The 15,495-nt window shown below is 39.0% G+C and overlaps 1 non-coding gene across 1 annotated transcript; it reads left to right on the top strand.

The window, feature by feature from the left end:
• Positions 1-15,071: 15,071 nt before the first annotated feature.
• LOC122149674 lies at positions 15,072-15,174 on the top strand. Its single transcript, XR_006163266.1, has one exon. It is a non-coding gene; the product is annotated as a U6 spliceosomal RNA (small nuclear RNA).
• Positions 15,175-15,495: the final 321 nt, after the last annotated feature.

Below are 15,495 nucleotides of genomic sequence, written 5' to 3'. Positions count from 1 at the left end.
TACTGACTATGCAAAAGTATTCAATTGTGTGGATCATAACAAATTATGGATAACATTGACAAGAATGGGAATTCCAGGACACTTCATTGTACTCATAAGGAACCAGTACATGACCAGGAGGCTGTCCTTCGAACAGAAAAAGGGAACACAACATGGTTTAAAATCAAGAAGACAGTGCATCAGGGTTGTATCCTTTCACTGTATTTATTCAATTTGATGCTGAACAAATAATCTGAGAAGGCACATTATATGAAGAAGAATGTGGCATCAGGATTGGAGGAAGACTCATTAACAACCTGAGATACACAGATGACACAACTTTACTTGCTAAACATGAGGGTGACTTGAAGTATTTACTGATGAAGATTGAAGACTACAGTCTGCAGTGCAGATTACATCTCAATATAAAGAAAACAAAAATCTTCACAATTTGTCCAATAAACAACTTCAGAGTAGATGGAGAAAAGATTGAAGTTCTCAGGGATTTCATTGTACATAGGATCCACAATTAACACCCATGGAAGCAGCAGTCAAGAAATCAAATGATTTATTGCACTGGGCAAATCTGCTGCAAAAGACCTCTTTCAAGTGATGAAGAACAAAGATGTCTCCTTGAAGACTAAGGTACACCTAACCCAACTCATGGTATTTTCAATCACCTCTTATGCATGTGAGAGCTGGACAATGAATAAGGATGATTGAAGAAGAGTTGACGCTTTTGAGTTGTGGTGTTGGAGAAGAATGCTAAGAGTACTATGGACTGCTAAAAGGAATAACAAATCTGCCACAGAAGTGCAGCTGGAATGCTTCTTGGAAGTGAGAATGGCCAGACTTTGTCTCACCTACTTTGATTATGTTGTCAGAGGGACCATTCCCTGGAGAAGGATATCATGTTTGGTAAAGTGGAAGGTCAAGAAAACGGGGAAGGCCCTCAACAAGTTGGACTGACACAGTGGCTGTAAAGATGGACTCAGGTGTAGCAAGGATCGTGAGACACAAGACAATACAGTGTTTCATTCTGCTGTGCATATGGTCACTATGAGTAGGAGTTGACTGGTAGCATAGTGGCTAAAAGCACTTGACTGCTATCCAGAAGGCTGGCAGTTCAAACCCACCAGCCACTCCTCGGAAGGAAGGTTGGGCAATCCTACTTCCGTAGTGATACTGCCTCGGAAACCCAAGGAGGGGTCGCTATGAGTCGGGGCCGACTCAACGGCACATAACAACAACAACAACAACAACAACAGGAGCTCCTCACCACTGCTATGATGGTTATTAAAAGAAAGATGAAAAATATTAAGTGTTGGTCAGGATATGGAAAAATGGAAACCCTCATACTTTGCTTGTGTTGTTGTTATGAGCTATTGAGTCAATTCCAATTCATAACAAACAACAGAACAAACCACTGCCTGGTCCTGCACCATTTTCACAATACTTGCTAAGCTTGAGCTCACTATTGTAGCTATTGTGTCAATCCATCTTGTTGAGGGTCTTTCCCTTTTTCACTGACCCTCCTCTATACCAAGCATGATTTCCTTCTCCAGGGACAGGTCCCTTCTGACAACATGACCAAAGTAGGTGAGACAAAGCCTGGCCATTCTCACTTCTAAGGAGCATTCCAGCTGCACTTCTTCCAGGACAGATTTGTTTGTTCATCTGGTAGTCCATGGTATTGTCAGTATTCTTCACCAACATAAGTCAAAGGCATCAATTCTTCTTCGATCTTCCTTTTTCATTGTCCAGCTTTTACATACATATGAAGCTATGGAAAAATACCATGGATTTGGTTAGACACATCTTAGTCTTCAAAGTGACATCTTTGCTCTTCAACACGTTAAAGACATCTTTTGCAGCAGATTTGCCCAGGGCAATAGGTCATCTGATTTCTTAACTGCTGCTTCCATGAGTGTTAATTGTGGATCCTGAAATGAAATCCCTGACAACTTCAGTCTGTTCTCCATTTATTATGATGTTGCTTATTGGTCCAGTGGTGAGGATTTTTGTCTTCTTTTTGTTGAGGTATAATCTATACTAAAAATTGTAGCCTTTGATATTCATCAGTAAGTGCTTCAAGTCATCTTCACTTTCAGCAAGCAAGTTTGTGTCATCTGCATATCTCAGGTTGTAAATGAGTCTTCCTCCAATCCTGATGCTGTGTTCTTCTTCATATAGTCCTGCTTCTTGGATTATTTGCCCAACATACTGATTGAATATGTATGGTGAAAGGATACAAGCTTGATACACACCCTTTTTGATTTTAAACCATGTAGTATTCCCTTGTTCTGTTTGAATAACTGTCTCTGGTCTATGTATAGGTTTCTCATGAGCACAATGAAATGTCTAGAATTCTCATTCTTTACAATGTTATCCATAATTTATTTTCCACACACTCAAATGTCTTTTAACAGTCAATAAAATTAAGGTAAACATTTTTATCCACATGCTAATGAGGAAACTGTACATAGACCAAGCTGCGTTAGTAGGAATACAAAATGGTGTAACCCCTGTCAAAGTAGTTTGGCAATTCCTCATAAAGTTAAAACACTGAATATGGCACCGCAATTCCACTTCTAGGTGTGTACCCAGAACATTTAAAAGTAGGAACACAAAGAGATAGATACTTGTACACCATTGTTCATTGAAGTGCAGCACTTTTCTCAATAGCCAAAAGGTGAAAATAATACAAATGTCCATGGATAAGTAAATGGATAAACAAAATTTAGTGTATATATATGGAATATTATTCTTCCACATACATGAATGAAGTTCTGCTATATACTATGGCCTGGATGAACCTTGAAAACATTATACTAAATGAAATAAGTTAAACACAAAAGGACAAATATTCTATGATACCACTTATATGAAATATCTAGAAAAGACAAATGCAAAAATACTAAAGTTTATGAGGGGTTACTAGGGGTAGTTGAAGGGGAGCAGGGAGAGTTACTGCTTAAAGGGCAATGAGTTTCTTAAGAATGATGAAAACAAATTCTCATGGACTCCAAATATCCTGGAGCCATGACGTTTGGATGAACACCTGAAACTATTGTCCTGAGATAATATTCAATCCTTAAACCAAAAATTGTCTTAAAACCAAACAATAGTTTAGTTTAACTAGTAAATAATGCCTGCCTTGACCATTGTTCTCTTTTAAGAACTATCTGTATATTAAACTGACAACAGCAACTTGAAAGATTAGATAGGAACTTAGGGGGCAGTGAGTTTGTGTTTATGGAGGAGGAACAACTCAGTAAAGGAAGGTGAGAACGGTTGCACAACTCCAGAAATGTAATCAATGTCACTGAATTATACATGTAGAAAATGTTGGATTGTGTGTGTTTGCTGTGATAGTCTCAAAAACAAAATAAATAAAATTTAAGGAAAAAAAAGTGATGAAAACATGGAAATGGATAGTGGTGATGATCACACAACATTAATGTAATTAATGTCACTGAATAAAATAAAAATAGTTGAAATGGCAAATGTTTTGTTATATATATTTTAACACAATTTTTAAAAGGAATGTGGAATGTCAGAATAAATGAGTGTTTTTACTATAGCAGCCTTGGCAGAAGATGTTTTTAAATGACCCGTTTCAAGCCTTCAGACAGATAGTTCTAGAGTCTAGAAGAGCAATTTATCAGCTTACTTTAGCTGAGGAGGAAAGCAATTCTCTTTGATGAAATTTAATATGTGGTAAGAAAGCTTATGCTTTATTTTATCTCTTGAGCTGGAATCATTCCAGTATTGATGCTTGCCAAGCTGCACCAACTCACCCCCGCTACACACTCATCACCTACCAAGTCCTACCAGGTCTCAAGTGAAGCATATTTCCTACTATAAAACAGCTCTGATCTATGATTCATTCTCTAATGATTTGGTTAGTATGAATCAGCTTGCCAGAGTGATTACTTCTTGGTGAATTCATAAAATTGAAAGTCTTATTCTGTAAACCTATGTAACACATACCTGAACCAAACAGCAGCTTCAAGGCTGATGTGAAACACCTAACTTTACTTCTGTCTTTCAATACTTACTGCATCAAACTGACCTTTGGGAGCAACACCAGTTATCTTTCTCACTATTTTTTAAGAGCTCTCCTCTGAGCAGTTAGACTCATTTCCTGCCGACCTCTTTCTTATTATTCCATGCTTCCGTACTTTGCTAAAGTTACTCTTCTTTTCTTTTGGTGCTAAATTCAAATTCTTTTATTTAAACAGCAGCATGTGCTCATTCTGATCATTTCTTTATAGAACTTACCTCTGCAGGAACCCTGAACCTAAATCCCAGGTCAACCACTTTCCAATTTGGATAAGCCACTTCAATTCTCTAAATCTGTTTCCTCATCTATAAAATGGGAATAATTCTATGTCCTTCAAGGGAGTTGGTAAAGACTGATGAAATAATAAATGTGAAAGTCTAGGCAAGGTACATCATGAATAAATATTGGCTCCTGTAGCTGCAAGTATGTCAGAATGGGGTGGGAAAAATTTCATTACTAATGGAAATACAAGATTAGGTTTCAGAACCACCATTATTTACTAGCCAAAATATTCAAGGTCAGAAACTCAACTTCTTCTAGTTCCATTCCAGTCACCTTAAAGTTCCATTGATCCAACAAATGTTAATTGCAAGGCTATTAAACCATGCAATATCTCCTTGTTCTGTTTGAATAACTACCTCATGGTCTATATACAGGTTCCTCATGAGCAAAATTAAAAGTCTGGAATTTCCATTCTTCGCGATGTTATCCATAATTTGTTATTTTCCGTGCAGTCAAATGCCTTTTCATAGCCATTAAAATGAAGGCAAACATTTTTATGCACATGCTAATGAGGAACGTGTACATAAACCAAGCAGCAATTGTTAGTAGGAATACAAAATGGTGTAACCACTGTCAAAGCAGTTTGGAAATTCCTCAAAAAGTTAAACAATGAATTACTATATGACACAGCAATTCCACTTGAAAGTAGGAACACTGCATTACAAACACAATGACTAGATGGGCAGTATTCTAGAGTCAGGAAATAGTAATGAACAAAACAGTCAAGGACTGCTGTCCTCTTAGAATGGGAATGACCATAAAACATCCTTCAAAGCAATAGTATGAAGATTAAGTAACACAGTATAAGGGAAAATATTGTATAAGCAAAGTATGTTCCAATGATGTTAGTTATTGTTGCCTATACTCACAGAATTATAAGCAGAAGTGGTAAAAACATAGATTTCATCAATCAGTCTTATTCTAAAGATAAGGGAACTGAGACTTTTTTTCCAAGCTTACAGAGATGATAGTTGTTAGGTGCTGTGAAGTCAGTTTCAACTCACAGTGACCATATGTACAATAGAACAAAACACCGCCTGGTCCAGCACCATCCTCACAATCATTGTCATGCTTGAGCCCATGCCAGCCTATAGTGGCATCATTACCACCACTATGTCAATTCATCTTATTGGGGGTCTTCCCCTTCTTCATAGACCCTCTACTTTACCCAGCATGATATCCTTCTCCAGGGATTGTTCCCTCTGATGATATAACCAAAGTACAAGAGGTGAAGTCTGGCCATTCTCACTTCTAAGGAGCATTCTGGCTGTACTTCTTCCAAGACAAATTTGTTTACTCTTCTGGAAGTCCATGGTATATTCGATAGTCTTTGCCAACATCACAGTTCAAATGCATCAATTCTTCTGTCATTTTCACATGCATATGAGACTACTGAAAATACCATGGCTTGGGTCAGATGTACCTTTGTCTTCAAAGTGACATCTTTGCTTTTAAACACTTTAAAAAGGTCTTTAAAGAGGACTTTTGCAGCACATTTGCCCAATGCAATACAGACAAAAAAAAAAAAAAATGGAATTCACACAAAAAAACTGAATCTCCTATCTACCATCGTAAGGAGCTCTGCTGGTGCAGTGGTTAAGGCATTTCACTGAGAACCAAAAGGTCAGTGGTTTAAACCTACCTGCTGCTCTGTGGGAAAAAGATGAGGCAATCTACTTCTGTAAAGATTTACAGCCTTGGTAACTATATGGGTTGCTATGAGTTGGAATCAACTCAAAGGCAATGGGTATTGTCGGTCTACTTAACAGTCCTCTTTCTCTTATACCACTGTGCCTCAAAATAATGGGTTACCAAGTGCAGGACACTGGGAAGGTGAAGATGATAAAGGGAGAATTGGAGAGATTTAAAGGTAATAGTAAAACCAACTAAACATTGATCTGCTTTTTATTACAACCATGCTTGGGCAATTATAAATGATGTCAGTCATAAAATACTCTATCATCCCAAAATCCCTTTTAAGTTTTTAAAATTGCTGCAGTTACTAATGATACAAACTCATGTATAATGTATGTGTGTAATTATCAATATATATAAAATATATAAATATAAACACAAAACAAAACAACAAAAAAAATTTTAAAAAAAACCACTGCTATCAAGTCGATTCTGACTCATAGCAACTCCCATTGGGTTTCCAAGGTGATAAATCTTTATAGACGTAGATTGCCTCGTCTTCCTTCTGTGGAACAGCTGATGGGTTTGAACCACTGATCTTCTGGTTAGCAGTCAAATGCCTTAAGCACAGAGCCACCAGATCTCACATGGAAATTAATCTGTAGAAATTCCAGTTACATGTACATGCAGATGGGCTATGCTTCAAACTTCCACACAGTCATTAGACTGCTATGAATGAGACACATACATACACTGGCACCAACAATTTCATGGATGCTACATTCATCTGTGATCCAGCCAGACAGAGTAGACACTTATACAGTGTTACCAAAGTGAAAGTCATTATTATTATCTATAGAACCAAAAAACAAACTCACTGCCATCAAGTCGATTCCAACTCATAGTGATCCCTCCTTGGGTTTCCCAGGCAGTATCTCTATGGAAGGAGACTGCCCAATCTTCATTCCAAGGAGTGGCTGGTGTGTTTGAACCGCCCGCCTTCTGGTTAGCAGTCAAATGCCTTAGGCACTGAGTCACCAGAGCCCCCATTATCTATAGAAAGCAAACATTAAACAACAACGTATTCTCAAAGGAGAATCACTTATCCTACACAAATTACCTAAATCCATTCTTATATCACTGGACAAGCACACCATAATTCAGGTCAGATGCTGTGTTCACATCCCCACTGTCTGGCTACCACCATGCTGCAGAGCTGGGCCATGGGGGACTTGCATAGCTCCCAAGGCTTCTGCTTTGCCACTAGACCTACTTGCTGGCTTGAAGACCCTTGCACAAGATTTCCTGACTGTGGTGGTTATGTTTGTGTGTCAACTTGTCTAGGCCTGGTTGAGTGGCTCAGAAGCTGGATGTAGTATCCCCCATGACGAGACAGGTAATCAACTCCATGGTGGAATCTACTATGAACAGCTGAGTAGCTGCCTTTGGGATTCAGTTTGCTTCCCATATATAAGTAGCAGCTTTGGGAATGGTCTCTAGCTTATGGCATGCCTGAACCCTGCATGTAACTGCATCATTCAGCACCCTGCCATGCTCTGCCAACTTTGGGACTTTCAATGGACTTGAGTTAATGGCCTGCCATGTGGTTTGGTAACATCGGGACTGTGCCTTTATACTTGCAACCTTAGGCTTATCAGTCACAGCAGCTAGTAGTTCTCTGAGTGAAATAAAGCCTCTAGCTCCAGTGGGCTGAGAGCAGGAGGCAGAGCTGAACCCTAAGATTGAGGGGCTTTCACCCAGCCCCTAGAACTTGACACTTTGAACTTGGGCTTCTAGCTTCCCAAACTACAAGAGAATAAACTCTTATTTGTTCAAGCCATCCCATTTGTGGTATATTCCTGTCAGAGCGACATTAGATAACCAGAACACTGAGTTTCTGCCGCTGGGTTTTTCTAACATCTGCTGCTGGCTCCTGCCCAGGTCCTAAAGCCCCACTGCCAGATGGGGAGGCAAGCAACCCCTTTATGGTGCATACTAAGGCATTTCTTGCCCTGCACAAGCAAGCGTTATAGCTCTTTTAGCTGAGCTGGCAAGCCTCATGCTTAAAGCCATCCAGCTCCTCACTGCTGTGGAAAGATCCCAGGACAAGAGCCTGCAAGGCAACCCCTGCAAGGCGCACACTCAGGCCTCTGCCCTGGATGGGCAAATGTTACAGCTCTTTTAACTCTTCTGGTAGACTTCTTTCCTGAAGGCACTCAGATCTCACTCCATGGGCCAGGTAGGCTCCTGTTGCTGTGGCTCACTGTGTTTAGCATTTTCTCTTTCTTCTGGGTCTAGGAGGTTCTCAATGTAGGGACCCAAGGTGTTTGGACCATGAGACATGCTCTGCTCCTGACTCTTCTTGATGATAGTTGATGTCCTCCAGAACTTTTATGAGACTAGACCTTTTAAGCCTAGCAAGATGACAAAAGCAACCCCTTGGCAGGCCACAGTAACCTTATTTGCATAGTCACAGTAAACTGTCTGTTTTGGCCCTCTTGTGCCACTTTAACAGAAAAATACCACAAACAAGTGGTGTCAACAAACAGGAGTTTATTGTCTTACAGTTTAGGAGGCTAAATATCCGAGTTCAAAGTGCCTGCTCTAGGGGCTGGGTAAAGGCCTCTTGACCTTGGGCTTTAGCTCTGCCTCTTGCTCCCCCAGCCCACTGAAGCTGGTGGCTTCTCTTAAATCAAGCAGCTGCTGGCTGCTGGGGCTGACCAACACAAGGTTGACAAATACAATGGCACAGTCCCAAGATGATCAAACAATATGGCAGGCCACTAGTCCAAGTCCAGAAACAATCTCAAGATCAGCAGGCAACATAGCAGACTGCTGAGTGAAGACTCAGCTACACGCAGGATCCAAGTGTGCCAAAGAGCTCAAGATAATTCCCAAACTTCTCCTTATATACTGGAACTAGATCACATCCCTAAGGCAGCTATTCAGCTGCTCACAGCAAATTGCACCATGGAGTTGATTACCAGTCTCATCATGGAGAAGAACTATACTCAGCAGTCTAGCCACTCAAAACTGGGCACAGCCAAGTTGATATACAACTTAAATACCATATTGTCCAATATCTACAATGATTTTACACACCTTATATGCATAATGCTAGCCAGTCATTTTGTGAAAATAAGACCACAGCTAGAAAAAAGCATAGCCATAAAAAAGCAATTCACTGAACTACAATAATCAGCCCCCAACACACATGGACTCAGCTATGAGTGCTCATGGAAGCTTGCTTGAAAGTGTGTTCATAATAATTAGGGATTGTTCAAACTCATTTCAGATGCAGTTCATGTCTTTGAACAATGTGATACTAAGTTACCTGCATTTAAATATTAGATTTGAAATAAACAATAGCACAGTGATTGTACAGACAAAGATATGGTACTGGAGTTACTTCCATTCTGCCATTCTGTATGATAACTTGGAATTTTTGCTTATGTTTAAAATTTAAAACAGTGAAACAGAATGTAAACTGCAAGGTATAATATTTTTATTTGGTAAGTACAGACTTTAGTGTACATATAAACACACATCTATTTATTTTTTCATTTCACTTCATGACTATTACAGAAGTGATGTTGAAATATATGGGGCAAGGTGGTATTGGTGTGTTGTATATAAATATGTTAGATACGGCAAGGCTTTAATAAAGGCCTAGTAGATGCAATGGATGAATGAAAATAAACTAAAAATGCAAACAAAAATGTCACAAGCATACCATCTAATCCTTATCTGAAGTGAATAAATCATAGACTTTTGCAGGAAGTCATTTTAAAATATTTCAGAGAGATTCTATCAGATGACAGGATCTCCAGGGCTGTAGGAGCAGATGCCATACACATAAACACCACAGAGGAGTAGCATCAGAATGATTTGTTTTTCTTTCCAATAGTCAAGTAATGCATATTAACCATGTTTATGAATTCTCCTATTTGTCTCTAAACTAAGGAAAACACACATACATATACACACATTCACACACTCACATATACTCTTGCAGATTTTTATTCCAAGTCTCCAGTCCCAGGCTGATGACAGAATTAAGACTTTAATACCAATTATATTTTCCATTTGGACACAATTGTGAAGTTCCCTTCCTGAAGAAACTTTTATCAATTCTTCCTTCTCAAAATAAAGAGGAAATCTGATTACTGGTGCCTAACAATGTAAAGAACCACCATGGGTAGATTCAATAGACATCACATTACATTCTACATCTCCATACACAAACCTCAAACTTAATCAGTTAAAACACTCTGTAAGGCAAATTCCTGGCTTTCATTTCGTCTTCTGGAAACACACATCTTTGAACTTGCATTGCCTTTTCTTCTTATAAGGACTCCTGCACTGGTAAAGTTGTACTATATACAGATCACATAACTGATTCATTTAGTTCTTTCCCACAGTTTATTTAAATAGTTATTATTTACCTACAGGGACAAGCTCACAGTGAATGCTGCCTTCAAATCTAGGACCAGATACTATCACCCAGGGAGTCAAAACTAACACACTGAGGTTTGTACTATGATTTCTAAGCCATTAAGGAAGGTCGAGCAATCTACTTCCATAGTGATACCACCTCTAAAACCCAAGGAGGGATCGCTATGAGTTGGATCCAGCTCCACGGCAGAGAGTTTGGCTTAGGCCCCACACAGGAAGCATACCTCCTTCATTCACAAAACAGTGTGGACACTTACTTTAAACTGTGAGAGTTCACAGGAGGCCCCTCACCCCAGCCTTGCTTAGTTGAGTATTGATTTGAAGAACAATATGTTAGGTAGTGTTTGATTTGGCCTGGGAGGAGATTTCTTCAGTTGGTAACCCACTGCGCCCCAAATACTGAATTATGGAATGGTTTATTTTGTTTGGATCTGTTTTATTCTCAAAGAAACACAAATGGCATTTTTTTATGTAAAATTAAATGTGCTCACAATTCTTCTGGTGCAATTTAAACATGTTTTCAGTATTTTCTCCAGAAATTCACATAGAGTATAAAATGATTTGCACAGCTTGAGTTTCTTTTTTTTCTATTATTGACATAGAATTAACTCTGCTGACTTGATAAAACAAAACTAAATTAAGCCAGAATTACATTAATTTTGTTGGGAAAAAAAAATAGCTGCTTCAGCTAAGAAAGTTTTAGTGGAAATGACCATTTTATGCTTTATTTAACTCTGTGGAGTTTCTCTCTCATTTAAGACTAAATACTAAACTGCTTCATTTGGATTTTTTGTTTACTTATTAGCTTGGCAAAAAAGCGGTTTGGATGATACTTTTTATGAATTCAATCCTTACAAAATATGAATAGCATTGAGTTGACTAAGGCAAACAGACAAATATATACATATATTTGTTGTTGTTATGTGCCATTGAGTCAGACCTGACTCATAGCGACCCCTCCTGGGGTTTCCGAGGCAGTATCACTATGGAAGTAGTTTGCCCAACCTTCCTTCTGAGGAGTGGCTGGTGGGTTTGAACCACCAGCCTTCTGGTTAGCAATCAATCCTTTAGGCACTACACTACCAGAGCTCCCCTATATATATATAGGGGTGTATACATATATACACCCCCACACACATATATATGATTTGAAGCTTAAGTGAAGTTCTTGTACCTTCCATTTATACCTGAATGAAAAGAATTCTTATAAACATAATATCCAATATCAGATAATAAGGAGAAGCAATCAATCTCCTTTTCTTAACAGAGCATTTCTGCCTGAAGCCACCTTAGAATCTTGCTCCATGACTCAACTCACAACTAATCAAACAAGAGATTTTCTCGCTCCCCATTCTTCCATTCATAGAAATTATTTCATGCTAAAAATATAACATCCATCCAGCTGTCCCCTGTTCACCATATCAGATATACACTGACACAAAAAATGTTGCATAACAACCACAATATATCAGATGCATATAACAAAGGTCTATTGCTCATGTGTCTGATGTGGTTGGCTAGATGGCCCTGCTGATCTTGGGCTGGGCACATTCATGTCTGTTAAAGTTGACTAGCCGTCAACTAACCTGGGCTATCCTCAGCTGGGAAGAATGTTATGACTTAGCTCTGTTCTTTCCCCACACAATGTACTAGTTTTCTAATGTGGCCACCGAAAATTATCACAAATTTGGAGGTTTAAAACAACACAAATTTATTATATCACTATTCTGTATGTCAGAAGTAAAGGTTAGCTTGCCTTGTTTCTCTGCTCTGGACCCCACAAGACCAAAATCAAGGTGTCAGCTGAATGGGTTCTTATATGGAGGCTTTGAGAAGGATATACCTCCAAGCTTATAGAAGTTGTTAGCAGATTCTATTTTCTTAGCATTATAGGACTGAGGTTCCTCTTTCTTTGGTGGCTGTTAACTGGGAGCTCCTGTAACTCTTACAGGTTTCCCTCTGGTCCTTGCAGGTAAAGCCCTACATCTCAGAACCATCAATAGTGCAATAAATTCTTCTCATGCTTGGAATCTCTCTGCCTCCCCATTTTGCCTTATCTCTCTTCTGCCTCCTCTTCTGACCAGCTTTCAGGCTCCAGGCAGAGAATTTTCTTTGCTATTAAGTGATTATAATGGGCCCATCCAGATAATTCTGGATAATCACCCTATCATAAGGCCTGTAACTTTAATTCCATCCAAAAGCTCCTTTTGTTATGTTTCATGACATAGTCACAAGTAACAGAGATTAGAGTGTGGACATCTTTGTGGGTCATTCTGTCTGCCACTCCAAGGCATGTTGTCTTAGCAATGGTACGGGCATAAGAGAGGGCAAGCCCACTCACTCAAGCTGGTTCCAAGACACTGCTTGCAGCACATTTGTTACCATCTCATTGGTCAAATCAAGTCAATGGTCAAATCTAGCATCAGAGTGACAATGTGGATAGAGGGAGAAACAAAGAATTGTGATCATTACTGTGATCTCCAGCAGCTTCTTAAAAACAGCAAAGTGGTGAAGGTATTAGGCATGTTAATTGTCCAGTTAAGAGCACTATGTGGTAGACAGAAGGAGTAAATGGTTTCACAACCTAGAGGTGGTCCAGAATGCAGAAACGACTGCACAAATACCACCAGCCTTCGCACACTGTGAGTTACTATTGGTCAGAGATCATGTCTTGTTCATCTCTGGATCCCTAATGTCTGGTATATAGTACAGGGTCAAAAATAAAAGTGATACTTATGGCTAATCTATGCTAAGCATTGTATTAAGCAGTGAAGATATGTAAATTCATACCAATGCAATATGGTAGGTATTATATTTCCTGCACATATGTATTTCAGATGATACAGTAGAGGTAAAATGATGCTATGAAATTTGTCCAAGGTCACAAAACTAGAAATGGTAGAGCCAGGATATGTACATGGAAATTCAATGAATATTTGATAAAAAGAAGTAACTCTGAGATTCACAAAATTCTTTTAAGGTACAGGATTTTTTTGATCAAGTATCAGAAAATAATTCTCAGTGACAGCTTTGATTTTTAAAATACTTACTCCAACATTTATACCACAGCCATGTAGATCATGAATAAGTTCAATTAATTTATTGAATTCAAATATTTATTGCATATCTACTATGTACAAAGCCCCCAGTTCACTACTGGAGGTTTCAAAGATATATCACTGTCTTTAAGATCACTAAACTACACATCAGAACCTCCAAGCACAAAATGGGTACAGAGGAGTTTCTCAGTAAGTGAAAGTTGACTGAATAAAACATATCAAAACTATAAATGCAAGATGACAATATGACAATGTGAAGATGACAATAGATACAGGGTGATGATATCAAAGATATTTTCATAGTAAAGGTGAAACTTGAGCATGGATGTAAAGGAGGACAGAACAAAGGACTTAATCCTGAAGGCAATGTGTTTCAAGCTTCCGTTACCTTTGTTCTTAACTTTTCTTCATTCATTTGAAACATATTTATTTATTATCATGATTTCTTTACATCTTGGGGATAAAAAGAAATAACAGATATGGCCATTGTAGCAGGTCAGTTTGTGTGTCAACTTGGGTGGGCCTGGTTGAGTGGCTGAGCAGCTGGATATAGTATTCTCCATGATGAGACAGGTAATCAACTTCATGGTGGAATCTACTATGAGCCACTAAGTAGCTGCCTTAGGGAAGTGGCCTGCTTCCTGTATATAAGGAGAAGCCTTAGGGAACCGTCTCTAGCTTATGGCACTCTTGAACCCTGCACGTAGCTTAGTCATTGTTCAGCAGCCTGCCTTGCTCTGCTAATCTTGGAACTTTTCATGGACTTGAATTAATGGCCTGCTATGTGGTTTGGTAATGTCGTGACTGCCTTGTGGCTTGTGGACCTTGGGTTTGTCAGCTTCAACAGCCAGCAGTTGAGTGAAGTAAAGCCTCCAGCTTCAGTGGAGCAGGAGGCAGAACTGAAATCCAAAGTCTAAGGTCTTTCACCCAGACCCTAGAGCCTGGCACTTTAAACTCAGACTTAAAGATTCCAAATTGAAAGAATAAACTCTTGTTTGTTAAAGTCATCTCATTTGTGGTATATTCTTGTCAGAGCAGCACTAGGTAACCAAAACAGCCATCATGGAAAATTTATTCTAGTGGGGAGAGAGACAGCATGTGAAAAATAGATAAATAGATAGATAGATAGATACAGCAATAATTATAGTGCTAAATGCAGTGAAAGAAATTCATAGGATTCAGTGAGAAAGGATGACAGGACTGACAAGACCTTATTTTATAGGATGGCATTGCCCAAGCCTCTCTGAGAGGATACTTTTAGCCGAGACCTTAAACATAAGAAGGAGTCAGCCAGGGGAATGGCTGAGCACTCCAGACAAAGAAACAGCAAATATGAAGACTGCAAGGAAGAAATGGTTAGGAATTTTAGACAGTGTCTGAAGATGAATGTGGACAATACGGGATGTGAGGGAAAGAGGTGTTCCCAGTGATACTGGAGAGGTAGGCAGGAGGCCGATCAGGTCGGGCCTTTTGCCCATGGAAAGAAGCCTTGGTTTGGAAGTAAATAATTAATGTGATTTTATTTACATTTTAAAATCTCTCTTGCTGCTGTTTAGGGAATGGATTTTCACAAAGTAAGAACAGAGTTGGGGAGGTTGCTTTGGCTGCACATATACTAAAACTGTAATTATATAGAGAAGACTAGCATGGCCCCTGAATGATGATGACACACAAATTCATGGAGCATCCAACATTAAAAAAAAGAATAACATTGGGAGGTCAGATAGAAAACTGCTGCTCTGATGAGAAATTAGCATAGAATAGACCAGGATGATGGTAGTAGTAGTGGGAAGAACAGATATATTTGAGATATATTTTAGTGATTGAATCAATAATATGTGTTAATGGATCAGACAGGTAAGAGGAGAGAGGGAGAGAGTAACGGGGAGTTACAGAATGATGCTTAGGAATTAGCAGTACAACGCAGGTAGGTGACTCTTACTGCTAGTACTGCTTTGATATTTTGCTGCTCACCTTTAAGTCAGCTCTGGAACCTAGACATTAGCCATGTTCCTTTAA

The sequence above is a fragment of the Orycteropus afer genome, unplaced genomic scaffold (assembly GCF_000298275.1).
Source record: "Orycteropus afer afer isolate SDZICR_OR568_19922 unplaced genomic scaffold, OryAfe1.0 scaffold00003, whole genome shotgun sequence".
Lineage (NCBI taxonomy): Eukaryota > Metazoa > Chordata > Mammalia > Tubulidentata > Orycteropodidae > Orycteropus > Orycteropus afer.
Note: the sequence above shows the minus strand (reverse complement) of the source record. Positions and strands in the feature narration are given on the sequence as shown.